Below are 21,821 nucleotides of genomic sequence, written 5' to 3'. Positions count from 1 at the left end.
TGATTTGTCAGTTTTGAGATCTAAGATGTGTTCCTCATAATTATTCACTTTGGTTTTACTAGTGCACTCGATTATTCAGAGCCAGGTTTGTTCTGTCCTGTTTAATCAATGTAGATGCAATAAAATGCCTAAAGGATCTGTGGTTAACTTTTTATACACAATCAGATCAGACTTTGAGTGTTACAGAATGGGTTTGCTTTGAAATTCCAAGTTATTAAAATACAGGATGTGCACAAAAAAGCTTTGTCTTTATTTTAGCAGTATTGCTTGTGGTGAATCCCTCATTGGAAAGGCATCTTATTCAGCTCAGGCCGTCTTTGTGCCTAACTTTCCCTTAAAAGGCAATTCATGTGGGTTCATGGGCAGGATTGCTCCCATGGCAAAGATTACTGTTCTGTACAAAAGAAGACACACAGTGTTATCCGTACATGATATTACAGAACGAAAACAGAATGTCGAATACGAAGGTGACGTCAAGAGTTAACAACATGAAAAAAACAGTCGCAGTTGTCTTTGTGAGGGCTCAGGCCTAGATCATTATGCTTGCTGCTATAGTTTGCAACTCATGTTTGTGCAAAAAATATTAAAGCATGCAACAGAGGTGCCCAAAAAAAAGAGACGTTTTCCAGACAACTGTCGAGTCTTGACCTACTAACAACACGTCCAATCTTGCACGCTACCCTGCCAGATGTCAATCCTACAGTCTCTGTTTTCTTTCAGCGTCTTCAGTCATCTATAACTACTTGCATGCCACCTTCAGACATTGAGTTGCAGAGTAGGTCAATCTTCTGGGATCCAAAAATAACCCTTTTCCTCTCTCTCTTTCTTTCAAGTTCTCCAATTTGCCCAGGTGTTAACTTCATTTGGCATTCAATAGACTGCATGAAAATAAGAGAGACGGAAACTTGACTTCCTTTCATTTATTTGTGTAATTTGCCTCATTCGTTTAAAAGCGAGGAAGCCGTGTACCCAAACAGTCATTATCCGTCTTTCATAAGCCGACATCGGTTGTTTGCTTTTGGGTGATTTAACAGGAATACCATTTTCTCTCTCTTTCTCGTTGTAATTTGGCAAGTACTCCTAACTGATTTCCTGAAAACGTTTTGAGTAATGTTGGTCAAATCTACCTTTTTTGTTTCATTATGTGCCAAGGTAAATGTTTCATTCATAGGGAGTGTGACTTAACTGTTTTTCTTTACCATTTTTTCCAAAACAGGTGTTTCATAGCGTGATACGCCGCTATCCTTCCCAATTTTACTGCTCCTGATCCAAAGATATCAAAGGAACCTGGTATGTTGTTTTTTTCCCCAATGAATATTTAGTTCAAAACATTGCATTCACCTAGTAAATTCATGTGGCTTTGCCTTTCCTGAAGGAACTGTCAGAGTCTGACAGCCTAAAAAGGCCTACAGGTGTTATGGCTTATTTACTTAATGATCACAGTCAGACCTTGAATAACATTCACTTCTCACTTCAAATGAGATCAGGTATGTTAACAGTAAAAGAAATTACGTTTTTTTTTTTTTTTTAACACCTTCAAATTATATTATAATTTATTAATTATATTAGAATTAGAATTTACATTCAGACAATCTGAAATTTAATTAGAAGCTCTTATTTATTTATTTTAACTGGGAAATAATAATAATAATATGTGGAGTAATAAAATATTACAGAAAACAAGCTCATTCTTTAATTGATTTAATTATTTCTGCACATTTGTTTAATTAGAAAAAGAAAAATGTTCACAATTCAGAATCAACTGTCCTCATTAGATAAGCTCTCTTTTGGGCTTAAGGGATGTGTGTGCTCTTATCAAACAGCTACACTCTGTAATTGAGGCTTTGCTTTTTATTAGGAAGTGTTAGTATGCCATAAAGATACATTTGTAGAGGACACAGTTTACGAGAGAGGCTGTGTAAACAACCCTTAATGTCATTGTTCATAAAGCGCATCATGTTTATTTTCAGTAATGGAAGTACTAGCAATTAGGCCTTGTAAAGCTTCAAACACATATACAAGATAATTAACATGCACTGTAGAGAGTAAATGGTTTTAAATAGCCATTGTGAGAAAAAACACACATGATAAATTGCATATGACCTCTACAGTACACAGATACTCTCATTTTAGTGACTTCATGCATTTCCTTTGGCTTCCTGTTTATATCATGCATAGTTATGACAATACAATAAAAATCTCAGTTATATCATGCTTAAAGCTTGGCAGAACTTCAACCCAGTGTTACACAATGACATCATGCTTAAATAGCGATGTCAGCATTAAACATCTGAAACTGTAGTCATAACGCTGAACACCTTCTGAATCTTTCTCAGACTGAAAATCATAAGAGCAAGAAAAACCGACACCTGTTTAGTCTACGCAGCTGACCCAAATCTGATACAGATGCTGGTTCAGATGTTGAACTTTATTAGCTGATGTTGCACATTTGTGCCACAGCTCAGATTAGAGCTCCACCTCACTGCTGCTGAATCAGATGAGATGTGATAGGCTAAAAACCCAGACCTGTGGAAAGAGAAGACAGGCTTGATTGTATGTCTTAAGGGTGTAACCGGGTGAAAGTCTTAATGCAGTGTGGTCACTCAGCCTTGACTGATCATGAGCCTTTGAAAAAGGGTATTGCATAGCATGTTTTCTGCAAAATAACAAACACCCAGAGACCCACCCTTGAGTTTTTTGAGTCATTGTCCAAGTATGCTGGCTCTTTGTAATAGTTTTGTTTTGAACACCCTCATTCCAGTGGTAATATCACCTCTCAGATCTTCCTGGCAATGTCTGATTAACTTCAGCTCATATTGACCATAAACATACTTTGAAGATTTCTAAAGGCAAAACAGGAAAGTTGAAAGACTTGAACGAACATAATGTAGCTCCTGATATCAAAACACTTAAGGTGCGATCACATTTGCAAATTTGGTCCATTTCTCAGCAAAAAGTAGCATTGTTTATTGTCATTTTGAAACAATGTATTAAGCACAGCTCACACAGAAGTCACTTTCGAACCAAGCAGCTTTCTGTTGATCAGAAACTTTAGCAAAATTGGGATAATCTTTCACCCTCTTGCAAAATTCTCATTCTTGTGGATTTCTATTGAAATTCTGCCTGTGAAAATTCACTGAACAATGGTAAATGTGACCTTTGAAAGTTACGTTCATTGTGTGTTCATTGGTTACATGATAAACTTTGGGATGTGTACTTAAGTTTGTGAGTCTTAATTTACAAATTACTAACAAATTAAGTGAAATGCGAGATGTCATCATATGGCTCTGCAATTGAATAATTATAGATAATTATAGACATAGATGCTAGCTATAGAATTAACTCCCCATCAGCTCTAAATGTGTGACATAAATTATAGGTTTTATGTCTTAATTTAGTTCAGGAGGCTGCATTTTTGCCTCCAAAATAGATATGTGGATAATAGAAAATGGAAAAGTTTAATCAGTAATGTGGTTTTAAGAAAAATAAATAATAGTAGGATAATTCTGATGTTAGATAATAGTGGATAAGTTATTATGTAATTTTTATGTAATTATTATGTAATAGTGAAGTCACTAGTTTACCCGCTGCTCTTCATGATATTTTTATTTTTTTTTCCTGGAATGGAAAAGTTCTAAATATATTGTGTCTCAACTCAAGGGAATCAAACTTTCCACTTGATGAGTGAAGTTTCATCACATTCACTGAGATGAGGAAACAGAGATAGTTCTTTTGACCCATTGCATTTGACCCGGGGTTTTGGAGGTCAGTCATGTTTAGTCACAGGTGCGTTTTCCCTCACAGTCAAACAAAGCTGAATAATTATGTGCACATTCCACTGACACTCACATAGCTGTGAATTTAGACCTCAACAAAACTTCTTTCTCGCAAATGTTTGTTTAAACCCAGCAGAAATGTCATAACCATTAAATCATTTGAACTATTTAAAAAAACTATTATATTTCTTTATTATGTAAAAAAAGTGTGTGTGTGTGTGTGTGTGTGTGTGTGTGTGTGTGTAAAACGCTGAAAGAATTAATTGATTCCAACGCACAAATTTGGTCAGTCCAAAAAAAAATATATATGTATTACATTTTAATTAATGAATTAATAAATAATACTAATAAAACATATAACTATTTTTTAAAGCCCCCTGAGACTGTCATGTAAGTGAATCTGTCATTTATACAGCTTGGCTCTGATTATTTGTGTTGCTTTTTCAGCAAAAGCCAGGGACGAAGGAAAACGGGTGGATTACATGGCCTGTTTGGAATCTGGATCTATCTGGCTGATGTGTCTGGCAGACATCCATTTGGATGCAGAGCAGTATTGTCTGTGTCAGTGAAGGAGCCCCTGAGAGCAGCACTGTCTGTCTGGGCATGACTCATACTAAACAGTATTCTTTTACCTTCACTAAACATACGCCACGGGCTAGTCAGTGGTCTGCAAAAATCAACCCCCCCCCCGAGTTCCTCCTACAGTCTCATCAAAATCTATCATTGTGCACTACAGTTTGTTCTTCTTTTTCTCGCTGAGAATGTGGAATCTAGTAAAGATCCAGGAGAAAAGGTAATGTAGTCAAAGTGAATATGTGACAGTGGATGTCACAACTGAGCACTAAAGCTACAGGTAATACTAATATGACCCTACAATATAAAAGCAACTCATAAAACCAGTATGTTTTTTCTTTCTTTCTTTTTTTTTTTTTTTATCTTAGGGCCTCACGAGGGGGTTTTTCTCCCTCCAGCAAGATTTAACCTATGGCACTTAGGTGAGAGTTATGTAAAATTTGCGTGAGCTTGTGAAAAGCAGGTCTGTTTCTGTTTAGGATCTCCCATGGTTCAATCAAATTGCCTGTTTTCTTGCGTGCATATATGTGTAATGGTGCTAAAAGCCTGAGATTTATGCTCTGGAAATAGCTCAAAATGACGTGAAGCTTTAGGGTTGGACACAGTTTGTCCTGTTCTTGATAGCTGGTGGCAGTTTGTTCAGCAGATTTTTAAAAACAATTAGCAATTGAGGATTATTTAAAGTATTGAGACTAAGTTTCAAATCAGATCATTGATTTGTTCAGTGCGCATTGTTCTCTACAGGTAGTTGTCTTTGTATTTTAGAAAGCGAGACGTGGTTTATGTGTTGATTTGTTTGCAACAGAGGATTGGAAATGTGTACACATGGAAGATTTAAAGAGGGTTGACCGTTTGATGCTGGGTACTGACTTGACTGTGTGATTGTATATAGTGATGCAGGGGGTCCTGTTGCTCAAGATCCACACTGAGGGCCTACTGTATTCACAGCCCCAGAATTCTCCTGTGTCCAGGCATTCCAACACTTATGCTTTTGAACATTCTGGAAAGTTGCTAAAACCTCTATAGGCAAGTTTTTTTAAAGAAGGAAAATAAGATGCTGTGTTTTCTCTTGACTTATCTTTTTTTTTTAAAGTGGTGTTCCTATACCTTGTCTATCACTTTGTTTCCATGTAATCTCTGGATATATTACAAACAACAATGGGAATGGAGACAAACCCTTAAGTTGAAGTAAAATTTATTAAGGCTGTAAAAAAGTAATCTAATTAATTGTGTGATATTCTGATTGACTAATTAATTTGATGAATCACAGTTGCATCACACATAATCACAATTAATTACATACATTATACATTTTTTAATCTGATGAATCACAATTGCACCACACATAATCACAATTAATTGCATCAGTAATTTTTGAAGATGAAGATAATTCATAGTAAAGCTTTGATTACACATTGAAAAAGTGGATTTAGAAGTCAATCAGTGTTTTTGGTAACTAAAACTCAAACTATTAAAATTTGTTTTCATTTACTGAAATAACGCTAGAATAAAATAATGTAAATATTACATTTAATATATAAAATATAATATTAAATATTACAACTAACTGAAATGTTACAAATATTACAAAAACTAAAATAAATGAAAAAGCTAAATAGCAATTTTATGTGCCTTTTATTTTAAAGGTATTTTCTACATTTATACAACTTAAAAATACAATTTACATATACAATTCACACTATTTATTTTTATACAATATACAATTTTTATACATTATACAATACTTTTCTTTTATAAAATACTACATTTAATTTTTATTTAGACAAGAAGCAAAGAAATATGTTAATGTGTTTTTTATGTTATGTATTGTCATATTGCCCTAATATTAATTTTACAAGGTATATATGATTAACTCAATGAACTCTACAGTAAAAATGCATACAGCTGTGCCTGTAGTTCTCCAATTCTTTATTCAAATATCCCATACTGATCCCATACTGTTGTACTGATGCGTAACTTGTCTTTATCGGACCATTTACTTTTGACATTTTGGTGAGACAGGGGTTTTTCACTTTCTCATGTTTGGTCCTGATGACGTCTGAAGTGATGTTAGTATACTGCATGTGTGTTTGCTCTCCACTCATTCTCACAGCTCGCTGTTGACTTCTCTCACCATAAACTCACTCACTGCTACACTCACACACCCCTGCATCCACAGGCCAGACAGAATCAGAGGGAATGTTAATAAAAGACTTAAGCTGGATTTCTGAGACAATTACAAATCATGCTCTTAAGAACATCTTAACTTACGTTGTACATTACTTAATGATGAAGCAATGCTTGTTTCCCAAGCCAGCATGTCGATCACTCCGTATTGCAGTAGATAGGACTTGATGCTGTTTGGTTAACATTTGTTCATGTAGTGGAGGTCCAGCCCCCACTTAGGTCCATACTGTAGTGTCTCCTGATCTTGAGACACGTCTGGAATCCCTATATCCTTTCCATCTCACTATGTCTGGTACCTCAGGGTCTCTGTTTCTGAGTAAGCATTGGGCCGTAGCCTTTGCTCCTGTCAGAGGGAAGCAGAGGAACCAGTCGGTGAGAGCTGGCAATGTGTCAGGCGGCACTGTTTCCAGCTGCTGTTGCTGAAGAAAAACGAGACTCTGGAAATAAAACCAGACAGACCCAAGTGCCTTAATAACTCACAGCATGGCCTACAGGGGGAAAAAAATAACAGAAAAAAAATATATAGAAGGGAGCAGGAGACGGAGGCATAGCCTGATAGCAAATTATTTGAAGGAAAATAGCAAGCAGTGTTTATGTTTCAGAATTTGAAAACACATTTTTGCAGGATCTTGGTGTGTTACGGCTTTTTAATTTTACCAGCCAGCAAATTCATTTTAACATTTGACATGATGTAAAGACAATAATGTCATGGTTTGACTGACAGGTCAAATTTAAATAAAAAGCAAAAGAAAGAAAGAAACGTTGGTACTGTTAGAACATGGTACTTTTTCCCTCCGTATATAATTTCTTTAATTGTATATGTGTTTTAAAACAAGAAAATTTTAGCTCACATGGTCAGCTTTATTACAGATATACTATAGCAGATGAAGTTTAAGGTATAGTTTGCCCATAAATTAAAATTGACATCAATTGCTCACTTTCATGTCATTCCAAATTGTATGATTTTTTTTCTGAAGAAGAAGATATTTTGAATAATGTGCTGGTTGCTCTTTTCTGTGCAAATGCAGAGCATGTGGATTGGGGTTTTTAAGATTCAAAAAGGACATGACATATTGCATACTACTTGAACACTATATTAACAAATCTTCAACCATAGCTTTGTGTGAGAAACAGAACAGAGTCAGTGAGTTAAACTTGAGAAACCAAATCCAATTTGTGAATGAATCAATCAGGTTTTGTGAACTGAATGGATTGATCTGTTGAAAGATCTGCTTTAAAAGAATGATCTATTCAGAAATCAGACATCACCATTTAACACATGAACTTACCAAGGAGACCTAGGGCAGATACCAAGATTTTCAGTGAAAAATTTAGTCTGTTCATCACACTAACCTATCATATGATTTCAGGAGACTTAGTGCATGAGTCATATGAAATATTGTTATGATAGCCTTATTGTTAGTTCTTATCACTTTGAAGCTTGACAGCCCCAGTCCTCATTTACTTTCATTATATTGAAAAGAATGGCCAGGATATTCATAGAAATCATTTTCTGTGTTCCATGGAATAAAGAAAGTCTTTTGACATCAGGGTGAATAAATTCAAGAACGTTAATTTTGCAGTGAACCATGTATTATACATAATATAGAATTTATAGTGTATATAGCAATTATTCAGTAATGGCAAAGAAGATGAATGTATTAATTTTCTTAAACTCTACTGCATAAAATGCATACATTCACTCTCTTAGGACCTTCATAATCATTGTGTGTGTTTACATGAGTGAGAATAAAGTGCAGACATATCTTAAATCTAGTCTGTGTGGTTTGCATGACCTGTTTGGGTGTCAGTAGTAGAGTTTCGCTCGTGCTATGGCACGATATGTTTGTGCAGGTGTGGAACGGCCCATAGGAGGAATTTCCTGCCTTATGGGAAGCTTAGAGCTGTGTGGCGTACGGCTAGACTGCTGCTTTAACGACCCAGTACTCCTCACACACCCCTCATTGAGCACTTCCACACCATTCACTCAACACTTCCTCACCTTCAACACAGGTTAAAGGTCACAGATGAAACTTTTAGACTGCTTCTGTGATCTGTAAACACCTGAATAGATCACATACTCTCTCACATTAGGATTTCTTGGTTTGCACACATGCAACGATTTCTATAAACCATACATACAGTATACACTTTTTACATTCATATTATTTTTTATATTCATTTATTTGGCAGGCAGTGTAGGCATCTATCTATCTATCTTTTTATATAATTGTTTATTTATTTATTTTTTAAATAACTCTACTCTATCTATCTATCTATCTATCTATCTATCTATCTATCCATCCATCCATCCATCCATCCATCCATCCATCCATCCATCCATCCATCCATCCATCCATCCCCTGCATGCTTGCCTCTGTCTATCTGTCACTCTGCCTATAGTTCTATCTATATTTCATTCTGTCTATCATTCTACCTGTCTATCCAAAGATCTGCCTATTGTTCTACTGTACCTTTTAGTCAGTCCATCCATCCATCCATCCATCCATCCATCCATCCATCCACATCTTTCTATCTGTCTGTTTATCATTTTATCGGCCTATCTTTTATTCTATCTATTGTTCTGTCTGTACATTTTGACACTTTGCCTATCGTTCTACCTATCGTTTGTATATCTGTCAGTCCAACTACCTATCCATCTGTCTGTCTGTTAGTCATTCTATCCATCCTTCAATCCATCGTTTGATTGTATTTTTCATTCATTCATTATTTCTATGGTTCATTGTTTCTGTCATTCATTGTTTTTGTTGTTAATTTTATCCATAAAGCCAATGAAATTTCAAACATAATAGATTTTTAAACTTTTTCCTTTTAAACTTGTCTTGACCAAACTTCTCTTCTAGTTAAATTGTGCATAAACATTTTTTTTTTTAGAATTTCCATTTTTTTTTCTATTATATTTAAATTCTCCAACCTGTTTGCTAACTCAATTCAAAGTTTCGCATCGTTTTTGAATACAGAAATTCACAAACCTTTTTTAAATTAATGTCTTTTTATATTCAGCTGTACATAGTCTTAGAAACAGATGAGGGCAAGAACGGAAGAAAAGAGAAGGAACTCAGCAGGGGAGGTCGAAACAGACTAATAAAAATAAAGAAGAGATTCCTCAGTCAGTCGGCTGAATCTAAACAGAGCTATTTTTAGAGTCTTAAGACCCCAAGGCATCAGCTCTCTATGAATGAACAGTTCCTGCTCACATCCGTTACATCACTAACCTGACCTGAAACCATCGGCCCACACAGGGGATGCACAACAGATGTCTGCTTCTGTCTGCTGCAGCATGTGCATGCGTTACTGTCTGTTTAGGCAGCCTGCAGCAAAATCACCATAGAATGATTAATATAGCCTATCTTTGCTGGTGGTAAGTTGGTCGCATTCTAAACAGCAGGTCTGGCTTTTTTACACATGACTGACTGAATAATAGCAGGGAAATGTTGCTTTGGTTTTATCCTGAAACCACTTTGGGTAAAAACCATATATCGTAACATTACTGGCAAAAGTGCTAATGGGTTTTGCATATGTGTGATTGCGTCTGTTGGTCATTTTGCCTAATAGCAGTATGGGTTTTAGTATCTGTGTAAACCTGTGTGTGGTATGATGACGCAGAGATTGAAAGGGAGCAGGAAGGCCACATGAGCCTTGAGTGTATAGTTTATCAATAGTGATGCCAACAAGAGTGCGTTTCATGCAGGCCAAACCACTGTTGTTGTCATATTAGCACTATGCTTTCATTTTAGTTACTTATTTATCCTAAGCATGTCACTAGTTACTAAGCAACAGTTCCAAGAACATGCTGGAGGTCTTGAGGCTTCCTCAGCCACACACGGCGGCGGTGGGTGGCGGAAACAACCACCAAAGAAGTCGTCTCGCTCACACACTTGCAAAAGCAAGGACACTGGCAGGCCACAGTGCAGATGTCGGGTCTTCTTGAACTGTCTGTACAAGTACATTTATGCTGTGCTGTTATTAGTAACATGGCCATTACAAAGACACAATGTGTGTGGGTTGCGTCATGGTTATTCTGCTTTGTGTCAAGAGTTCAGGCCTTCAGGTCACTTTAAACACATTTAGATTCTTATGATGCAATGACACATGTATTTTTGTGAGCTCAAGTAGGTCAGATTCAGAGAATGACCAGATAGCACTCTGAACTTATGAACTTACAGTAGCTGTTGTAATGCAATGACGTTACTCTCTTGCATTGTGTTGGTCGTCTTTGGCTTGGCAATTAAAGGCTGATATATCAGTCACTATCTGAAGCTGAAAAAAGATTTTGTTATAAGAACACAAACGGCAAGTTTTGAAAGGTCAGGGCACAGAAGTAAGGCAAATGTAAAGGTGATATTTAATTTTTTTCTTTTTTACAAATTTGCAGACATTTCTAAAATCCAGTTTTTAGAATTTAAACAATTGTAGTATATGGCTGCAACATAACACATTTGAAAAAAGTGAAGGGGATCTAAATACTTTCTTAATGCACTGTATATATATATGAATAGTTCAGATGCAAAAGTCTCTAAATGCCTTCTGAAATTTTCTTCTAAAATAAGAATTTTTACCTGGCCCTACATAATATATATTTATGTTCAGTTATTTCACTTTAATTGTTTAGAAAAGGATCTATACATTGCTATTAGAGTAAAATTACTGAACCTAAACATAGCAGCTTGATAAAAATGCTCATTTTAGATGAAAATTTCAGACAGCATTTAGAGGCTTTTGCATTGTACATAAATACATTTATATATATTATTAATTTTAAAATATGGGTACTATTTTTCTACTGTTTTATGATTACTTTTTTGTTTTATTTTTATTACTTATTTTCTTATTTTTACTACTGCTTTTGCTTATTATTTAGTTGGTAAATATGCATATTCTTAATAGAAAATGTGAATCATAAGGTGTGTGCAGTCCCAACATCCAGACCCACCTCTCATAATCTCTGTGGCTTTGGGTAAAATCTCTGTAAAGCTGCTGACCTGATTTTTTTTTTTTTTTTTTTTTTTCACAGCTACTTTGTGTGTGTGTGTATCCACCTCCATGTTGAAGTCATTGTTTCAGAGGTGCACACCTTGAATAGAGGTCAGCAGAAAACTTGGGAATTACCCACTCTGCATCCTCTGAGACTTGTGCATTTCAGATTTATATCTCAGTGCCTGGGGATCAAGATAAAAAGGTGGCTAGAAGTCAGGTCTGGGTCTCATCTGTTTTGAGTTTAATAACTGGAGCCTTGGGAAGAGGGTGAGAATATAAAAACAGTAATGCCGTGAGTTCACCACCACCCATTCGTCCAGCCTATAGTTTGATCCCTGAGCTTGTAAACCACCGACGTTACTGAAACACATAACTTTCATCTGGGAACTCCTGGGGCTTGCACCTCATTCAGCAATGTTACAGAGTGGCACAGAAAATCTCCCAGTTTCAGACATGCAGTTTCTTTTTAATTGTATTCAAAGTTTTAGTTATCAGTTTGTAAATAATTTTAAATATCTATATATTTTCAGTGGTTTAGTTATTTTAGTACATTATAGTATCGTGCAATAAAATATTTATTTTATTTTATTTTTATTGTTTTTAAGGTCATACTGTATGTTTTTGATGTAGGTAATGAAAAGGGTGGATAATGCTGAATAAACGCTGACCCAGCCTGATAAGCTCAGACAGGACAGGCCCCAGTGGGCAAACATAAGCATGCAGGGCCTGAGTATTTTTTTGACATGATAAATGCCGTTTTTTTTTTTTTTTTTTTTTTTTTACAGTTTGGCACAATCGGGTAAAAATCTGCGTAGTAAATGCCAGAACTGTTTGCACTACAGCGTGTACTGTTTGCCAAGAAAAGGGACATTCCGACTTTGGGAGAGTGATTTACGGCCTCCCTGTGTGGACACTTTACCTCTGCTCTCTCTGATAGGCAGAAAAGAGAAACTATTTTAATCTCTTAAAAACATGTTTTCTCCCACACGTTCATTTCCAGAGATAACCGTGCGTTCAATAACTCTGCGACCTCTTAACCCTGAGTTCCTGAAAAATACATGTAGAGCCTGATCTGACTAAACCAGATGGGAGTACATTACATAGCCAGATGAAAAACAAGTAGCTAACACATTTTTGTGGAATTAGTTTTTTCTTCATAAATCAAAGGGTTTAATTTATCATACTCTTTGTGGAATGAAACCCAACCGAAGTTCTACCATGATTAGAGTACGTGCTGTTTCAAACGTCTTTGGCGCAGTGCTGAATGGAAAGCTTGGGAAATGGGATAATTCTCCAAATCGCAGTCCACACAGTAACAGCGTGGACAAAAAGCCCTGCATTCTTTAATCATAGATCGGTTAGTCACTGTTCCAAATATTAGCCCCACTTAATGCAGTTCAAATAAAACAAACAGACTGCTTCCAGGATGTGCAGACACTCACACACACATACCCTGCTATTATTATGGCAGAACTCGAGAGGGGGTGAAGTCATTGTAATTGTTTAGGCTGCCAAAGGAACTGAGGAAGAGAGGTATGTGACATTAAGGCGTACATCATGGGTGAAGTTTAAAACAGGCCTTGCATCAGAGCAACTCTGTTTAGATGTCATTCAATAGTTATTCACTGCCCCAGACACCTCGGATACCAACGATTCCGTCACCAGATGTCTGCGTTTATTTCAAAGGCACAGAGAAGCAATACATCTTACATGTGATTTGAAGTCATTTACAGAAAATAAACCTGGAAGTCATACTTCATAAGTAATCAGGATTAGGAAAGATTATTTACATTCCAAAGTACTTAAGATTTTATGACGAGTTATATAATCAAATCAGTCTATACACATTTAAAGTCAACTTTTAATTAATGCATTTAATTTCCATGAATTTTAATGTTTTATCTTCTTTTATATTTGCTATTATGTTCATATATATGTACACACACGCACACACACATAAACTTTCTTAGATAATAAAAATTAGTTTATTGCAACATGCCAAATACACCCACAAATTAGTTAAATGAAAGATAATTCAGGTTGGGTAAATAATTATGGTTAATTATGAGTTTTAAAACAAAATACTAATTATATGCAAGGTGTATGTATGTGTGTATAAATTATATGTTCACCTTGGATAACTCTTGGTATCTCTCCAACTTCTGGAGTCTATCCGTCAGTGAATGACCCGCATTAGGCCCGACAGGGGCCCTCTAATCATTTTCTCGTGTTCAAGATTTAAAGGAGATTTTTTGAAAATATGAGGGCATTAAAGGTTAGAAAACACTCTTTTTCCGGTTGACTATTTTTTTTTTCACCCTCACACTGCTTCATTGTTTTAGGGAAATGTAAACTACTGTAATAATCCCACAATGTTGCCCATACCACACACAACATCCGTGAGAGCTCTGAAATGTCACACAGATTTCTCCTCATCACCTCTGGAGCTGTTAAAAGCAGGTCGCCATATTCAACGCAGCTAAACTTGAACTTCAAAATTAAAGGCAAACATTTTCCTAACTAACTTCAGAAACTCAATAAAGTCTATTTCTAATTTTACTTCATAAGGTTCACAGGATTAACTGTGACAGCTAGACAAACTCCAATAGTACATACTGTATTGAAAAATGTCAAAGAAAATAAACAGGTCCTGCATGCTGCAGGACAAACAACCCCAGAATTCCAGAGCGATCTGGTGTACTGTGTGGTCAGTGAATGGTTACAAAGAGCCCCTGTGTCTGTGAGGGTGGTGAAACGGGGCCCTACGAACATTCCAGCGGACATAAGAAGGCTTCTCTCTCTACGGCCGTTCGAGCGGCTGTTTTCGTAAGCTACTTTAGAATGTTTGCGCAACTGCTGTTGACCACTTTATTAAAAATATCTTTTGATGCTGAAGCTATGTCCAGCAGTGGGGTCGGCTCAAACTGGTTTGCGAGGAGAAACAACGCTTTGTGGCGAATGAACGAAGCGTCTGTAAATAGGCCCGGTTCACAACTACGGTTTGAGCTCAGGGAGCATTTTTGCGATCCGTCCCTGTTTGCCCAGGATGTAAGTGAGACGTACAGTATTCGCACACACTCACCTGTCGAATTCACACATAATGCCACCTCACTTCCTCAGACACGCAATTGTGATCACTCTAGCCTGTCTGCGTTTCTGTTAAATCTGTCTGGACGGAGGTAAGAGAGATGGGAAACAACCACAAAACGGAAATGGAGGAGCCTGCGTGAGTTTGGAGGCGTTACATGACGAAAGTAACAGTATGCTGTGAGTCAATAAATGCTATGCTGTGGGGGAATCTGTGTGTATGAGTGTGAGAGAGTGTGTCCATCTGGGAACCATGAATATGTGTTATTAGAACAGGGCTCTTTGGAAAGCTCAGGGGTCAGAAAGCAGCTTTAGTGTCTGTTTTTACTGACTTTTAGATTTTATATATATATAGATTTTATATATAAAAAAGAACTTCATTTCACTTGATTGTTTGCGTTTTTATTTGGAACTTGATGGATGCAAACCAAAACAGTATGAATGATAAGTTGAATGAATATAGTGTTATCAGTATAGATTTACTACCTGACATGCCACAACAAATTACACTCACTAAGCTGTGCTGTATTAATGGGATTTTTGTTTAGAATAAGATGTTGTACTTAATAAAAGCCATCTTATATGTGTGAGATGGACATAGAAAAATACTTTTTTCTGCTTCAGTGTCGTCAGGTTGACCTTTGACCTCTGATCCCTTAGTCTGTCCATTATTCTCCATGTAACTACACCTACAGACCTAGACACAGGACATAACTGATGGAAGAGAATAGTATAGTATAGAATAGAATAGAATATAAAGGAAAGTTAAGTTGTTTAAAACACAACAAACTCTCCCAGAAGCATTTGCCTAGGAGATGCGTGTGTTCTAAAATCAGCTCAAAATATCAAACATATTTGATCTCTTCTGATTGGAAGGAATCATAGTCCAAGCCTAGAAATCTGTTCCCACCATACACCACACGATTTTCAGAAATCTGTCAACTCCGACTCCCCAAAACCTGCAGACTGGCTTTGACTTTCAGTAACTAGGGCAAAAATCTGGGAATCTGTTGCGCTACAGGCGTCCCGAGTTCGAATCCCAACTCAAAGCCATTTGCCCGATCCTGCCCCCTATCATTCTCCCACTTTGCTTCCTGTCAGCTCTGATCTTTTCTATCATAATAAAGGCAAAAATGTCAAAAAAGAAATCTTACAGAAAAAACAAATAAACAAACAAACAAAAAAATAAAAATAGGAAAGAGTTGTACAGTGTATTCCAGATATAAGGAATAGTTTACTGTTTTATACAGTTAAGAAAATTGTGTCCAAGATTTTTATACTTAAATGTCAGTTTCTTTCTTATAGAAAGCTATTGTATGGCTTCAAAGACAGAATAGTTCACACATATAAACTTCTTTTATTATTCCTTTTTTGCCAGTCTTTTTGAAACTTAATTTCCTCTGGTCGTCATCCACTTAAATTGTATGCAAGAAAGCAGCACTGACAGTTTACAAACCTTCTCTTTTTGTGTTCCATGGATGAAATAAAGTATATGGAACAAAATCAGAGTGAGCAAATGATGACAGCAATTTCATTTATGGCTGAACTGTCTTTTTAAAGCATTTTCCTGGTCAAGGCAGTGCTGTGTCTGGCCTAATGTTAGATGCAGTTCTTACCATGATGGAGAACAGGAAAAGGAAAAGTGGTATTTGTTAATATTGCCCTAAGGCACTGAACTCAGGGCATTTGGGTCCCGAGTCTGAAAGTGATATTGTCTGGAAGTGGAAAGTAAGCTGGTTTTGCATGGACAACAGCTCAGCAGCGCTCTGTGTTTTGAGTTTCCACCATGCGATTTTAAAAACAAACAGTGTCTGCTGACATGGTAACATGGGCCATAATGGTTTACTCTGGCAAAGTTGATGTCACTCATTTGGCAGGGTGGACCTGATTTACATCATTCATTTCTGTTCGTTTTTCTGTTTGCTTTGACGCAATATGCCGTGATTTCTTCTGGCACTATGTGGTGCAGTTCAGCCAGCCGAACATGAAATACACGAGTCATTTAACTCCCTAATCCAAGATAAATTCCAACGCTGAGTCCCCTGAACAAGATACAATAAAATGATGCCATCCAACATGTTTTTTTTCTGCACAGGACCCCAGCCTGAAGGGAAATGGACAGGTGAAAGGAAATGTTTGCCGTCAGTCGTGTGCGTCACTAGCATTGGCACATCAAATGTTCCACATTCCTTGCAGACCTGAGAGGAATCCTGACCATTCTGAGGCCATGTTGCCAGACTCAAAAACACTGTGTAGTAGACTAACCCTCATCCTAAACTTAACTCAAAGGTCCTGTCCTTCAAGTACCAAGGCTTGAGGCCTGAGGCAAGATGTGAACTGTATTTTTTACAGAGCTCAAATATGCCCTTTCATAAGCAAATACACAGCATCTGCACACATGGAGCTGCTACAACACGGACAACGCGATCGCTCCAAAGTAAAGTTTGCATTCTGTGGAGGTTTTAATGAATTTGACAGAATGTGTTGTGGAGGAGCCCCTTGAATCCGCCCTGTAAACGAATCCTAGCTGGAACCGTTTTATTGGGCAGTAGAGGAATGTACGTTTCAAACTAGAGTTGTAGCTTTTTGGTTTGCAGTTATTTCCTTTCCCTCTGGATAAAGATAAATACAGAAATCTATTTCCCGTGGGCTGGCACAGTGTCTAAAAATATGGCTGGCAGAACACTCTGGTGCATTTGGCCCAGCTCTCAGTGGGATTCAGGAATCAAAGACAAATGAAACTGAGTTCTGCTCTCAAGTCCACAATGAAAAGGGGGGAAGGGGAACATATATTATTTATATTGTATATTACTTTTATTATTATTATTATTATTATTATTATTTTTTTGCTGTTTTATTTTTTTCAGTTTTATTTAGTATTGTTTATATACTGCAATAGCAACACTGGATTAAATGGTTTGGACACATTTAAAAAAGAAAATTCACCCAAAAATGAAAATTCTGTCATTAATTACCCACCCTCATGCTGTTCCAAACCCCAAAGACTTTCGTTCATCTTCAGAACACAAATTAAGGCATTTTTGATGAAATCTGAGAGCTTTCTGACACTCCATATACAACAAAGCAACTACCACTTTCAAGGCACAGAAACATACTAAGGACATTGTTAAAACAGTCACATGTGACATCAATGGTTCAATCATAATTTTGCGAAGCAAATAGAATACTTTTTGTGTATTGTGCTTCATAAAATGATGATGTGCTTCATAAAATGATCATAAAATGTTGATTTTAAGGACGTCCATGCTCCTATACTCAACGTTATACATCATACTCCTATACAACATTAGTTACTAAAAGTCAAAGCCAGTCTGCAGGTTTTGGGCAGTCAGAGTTGACAGATTTCTAAAAATCGTGTAGTGTAGGATGAGCAAAGATTTTTAGCATTAGACTATAATTCCTTCCAGTCAAAAAAGATCAAACAATTTTGATATTTTGAGCTTAATTTAGAACACAAAATGTGTTCATTTGTCATGCATCTCCTGGAAATTTGGCAAATGCTTCTGTGAGAGTTTGTTGTGTTTTAAATGACTAGTTTGGGATAGTTCACCCAAAAATTAAAATTTGATGTTTATCTGCTTACCCCCTTGGCATCCAAGATGTAGGTGACTTTGTTTCTTCAGTAGAACACAAATTATGATTTTTAGCTTCAGGCGTTGCAGTGTCTCAGCTTTACAATGCTTGGCAATGGTCACAGAATCTATGAGAGAGAGAAAAAAACATGCACAGATAAATACAAATTAAACCCTGCGGTTCGTGATGATACATTGATGTGTAAAGACACAAAACGATCGGTCTGTGCAAGAAACTGAACAGTTTTTATAAAGGTATTTTTATTTTTTACCTCTGATTCAGCCTATATCTCAAATGGCCCATTAACACTCTATCTACAATCTCAATCAGGAGTGTCAATGGTCCACTTGAGAGATAGGTGGCGGTAGGTGCCATAAAGCCACAAGAAGAAGATTATACAGGCTGCTGTGAAGTGTGTTCACAAGAGTTCTAACAGTTTGAACATTGCGTGAATCAGAGGTAAAAAAAGGAAATAAATACTGTTCAGTTTCTTGCACAGACCGATCGTTTTGTGTCTTTACACATCAATGTATCATCACGAGCCGCAGGGTTTAATTTGGATTTTTCTGTGCATGTTTTTTTTCTCTCATAGATTCTGTTACCATTGCCAAGCATTGTACTGCTGAGAGACTGCAACGCCTGAAGCAAAAAAATCATAATTTGTGTTCTACTGAAAAAACAAAGTCACCGTCATCTTGGATGCCCTGGGGGTAAGCAGATAAACATAAAATTTTCGTTTTTGGGTGAACTATCGCTTTAACATTCTTTTTTTTTTTATTTTATTATTTTTTCTTTTTTTTTTTTATTTTTTTTTATATTAATACACATTCTATTCTATCAGTTACATCCTGTGTCTAGGTCTGTAGGGGTAGCTATATGGAGAATAACAGACAGACTAAAGGATCAGAGGTCAAAGGTCAACCTGACGACACTGAAGCCAGTCAGAAGGGAGTTGTTTTCTATGTCCATCTCACACATAACAGATGCCTCTTATTAAGCACAAAATCTTATTCTAAACAAAAGTCCCATTAATACAGCACTGCTTAGTGTGAGTCATTTTTTGTGACATGTCTGGTATCAAGTCTGTACTGATAACACTATATTCATACCACTTATCATTCATACTGTATCAGATGACATCCATCAAGTTCCAAATAAAAAGGAAATAAAATATTCAAAAAAAAAAAAAAAACTGTGTTCTGAAGATGACAAATGTCTTATGAGGTTTGGAAAGACATGAAGGTGAGTAATTATGACAGCATTTTAATTTTTGGGTGAACTATCCATAAGTTAGCTAGTCTAGGGAAACTAGCTTAACCAGCTAATTAGGCTGGTTTAAGGTTTTTTCTTTTCTCTCAACAGGACCATTTACTGGAAAACAGTAAAAGTTTGGTTTTAGGTCTATAGAGGAATATTTAGGTCAGACTACTGTACTCTGGTTACATTCTAAACGCTGACCTCAAACTCCTAATGAGGAAACCAAGATTGGGAGACAAACAGTGGGTTTTACCTCAGCGACAGTAGTTTGGAGCATGTGCAGTGCCTCAAAGCACCTAATTCCAAAGTCATATAATATTAATATAAATCTAATGGTGTGTTATAAGCTTCTGAGGATGTTGAATGAATATGACATCTATTTTAAGCAAACAGTCTTAGTCATTTGCCATTCAGGGACGAATTCCAGTAATGCTTCAACTATTTTGTAACATAGCTGAACCTTAAAGTGACATATAGAATATTTTTAACTGGTTATTCTGAGTTTCAGCGACATGAATTACTGGCAGAATAAAAAAGTACATGAGCAGGGACAGAATGTACTAAAGGAGCAGATGGGATTAGTCATTTACAAGTGTACTTTAGCAAAGGCCTTTAGATGGAACAAAAAATTGCTTTAAATGACGTAGATGTTATAAGCCAACTATTAAAAGGCAGACTTGGTGCATATGTCAGAAAATCATTGAACAATCTTTAAATATTTAAATCAACTTGCTTATGTTTTTTGGACATGTGCCATTTTAGATAGCAATACAAAAATTGAATAGTATTTATATAACACTGTATTCAAATGGTACACCAACATACTTAAAAAATATCATGGTAAATGCCCAAACCTGGTATCATGTCCAAAAAACACAGTGGAACCTTTTTTATATTAACAAAGTAACAAAGTTAACAAAGTATCATGTCAATATAGGTTTATGCATAAACCATACTAGAAACATGAGGCTGTAAACACTTTTCACTATTCTCCCAATCAGAAGACACCTCTGTGTTTAGAGATCACTAAGACAGAAAGGAACCAGTAAGCAATTTCAGTCCCTGGCAAACACTGCCCTCTGCTGGCTATTATGGAAATTATCTGAAATACCGTGAAGCTACACAAAATGGCCAAAAATCTCGTAAGGTTTTCAGTCGTTCACACATAATTTAAAAATATTAAGAATTTCTCAATAATAACGTCAACAACATTAATGTTACACAATGTTTTCAAGTCAAACAGTTGGTAGTACATGCATTTTTAAAACCATAGAGGTCAGCAAAGTTTTATATAAAGCCTTAGTCAAAAAGGAAACAAAACCAACAGGAAGTTGTCTTGGCAGTACAGGATGTGTTAGCTTTCTCATTACCCTGCCATATTCTCAACTGTCTGTGATGTTCCATTACAAGAATCTAAACCTCAGTTAAAGTTCAGCTCAGACTGTTAGACTCCCAAACATGACTTTTTAAACTAATACTCTCTACTTTATATAACTCAGTTTAGGCCACAGTAAAAACAATAACTCAACCAAAAATACTGTGCATGTTTAAAAATTCTGTCTTTTAAATCCTTGTTTCTTTACATTAGTTGAGATTTTGGACACCGTCTAAGCATCTGTGGTTCCTGTGATGTGGCTAAACTGATGTAAGATCGGTTTTCCCACACCAAAGCCTGGAAAGTCTCAGTCACAAAAACTCTTTTCACGACTCCAGCTGACGAGAAGAAGAAGTGTAGTCCCAAACCAAAGGCTATTGTACTTGTATTACATCAGTGACTTCCTCTCCTAAGCTCTGCTTTGACCGCAACCTCCTATAGCAGGCCATTAACTATTAAGACCCATGATGCCTGGCTGCTGTTTTCCATATACCTAATATGACTAAACACACCAACATAAAAGGCATGAGGTATAAAAGACATTCTTTAGAAGAGTAAGAAAAAGAAGTGAGATCATACTTCCTTTCTCTCCCTCTTTCATTCTCAGGTTGTCAATTGTGGTACAGTCATCTTTTCAACACAACTAGCCCTTCATTAGAGCCATCATGGGCTAAGCTGGAAACAGTAAACAAATAACAAATCTTACCGCTCTTGAAGAACATCTTGGGGCTGGTTGGAAAGAGTTAGGAATAAGAGACTGAGGGAAGGACACCAGCCTGTGGCATTCTCGAGCACACATTGGCACATTTTTGCTGTGTTGGTGTGTGTGAGAGTGAGAGAGCCTGGAGGCCTTAACAAGAGATGTTCCGTGCTGTACCAGGGACTCCCAGGCAGTAACAGTGGGCTTACAGTACCCTGCTGTAACACTGGATAAATCTACTGCGAGCCTTCAGAACAATCACATCCCTTCAGCT

At 36.6% G+C, this 21,821-nt stretch overlaps 1 long non-coding RNA gene across 1 annotated transcript; it reads right to left on the bottom strand.

Annotated features, from left to right (window-relative positions):
• Window positions 1–2,369: 2,369 nt before the first annotated feature.
• Window positions 2,370–21,821, bottom strand: LOC122141010. Its single transcript, XR_006157478.1, has 3 exons — window positions 21,554–21,821; window positions 6,621–6,973; window positions 2,370–2,526 (listed from the first exon to the last, which is right to left on the bottom strand). It is a non-coding gene; the product is annotated as an uncharacterized LOC122141010 (long non-coding RNA).

The sequence above is a fragment of the Cyprinus carpio genome, chromosome B20, assembly GCF_018340385.1.
Source record: "Cyprinus carpio isolate SPL01 chromosome B20, ASM1834038v1, whole genome shotgun sequence".
Lineage (NCBI taxonomy): Eukaryota > Metazoa > Chordata > Actinopteri > Cypriniformes > Cyprinidae > Cyprinus > Cyprinus carpio.
This window is presented reverse-complemented; position numbering and strand designations above follow the sequence as displayed.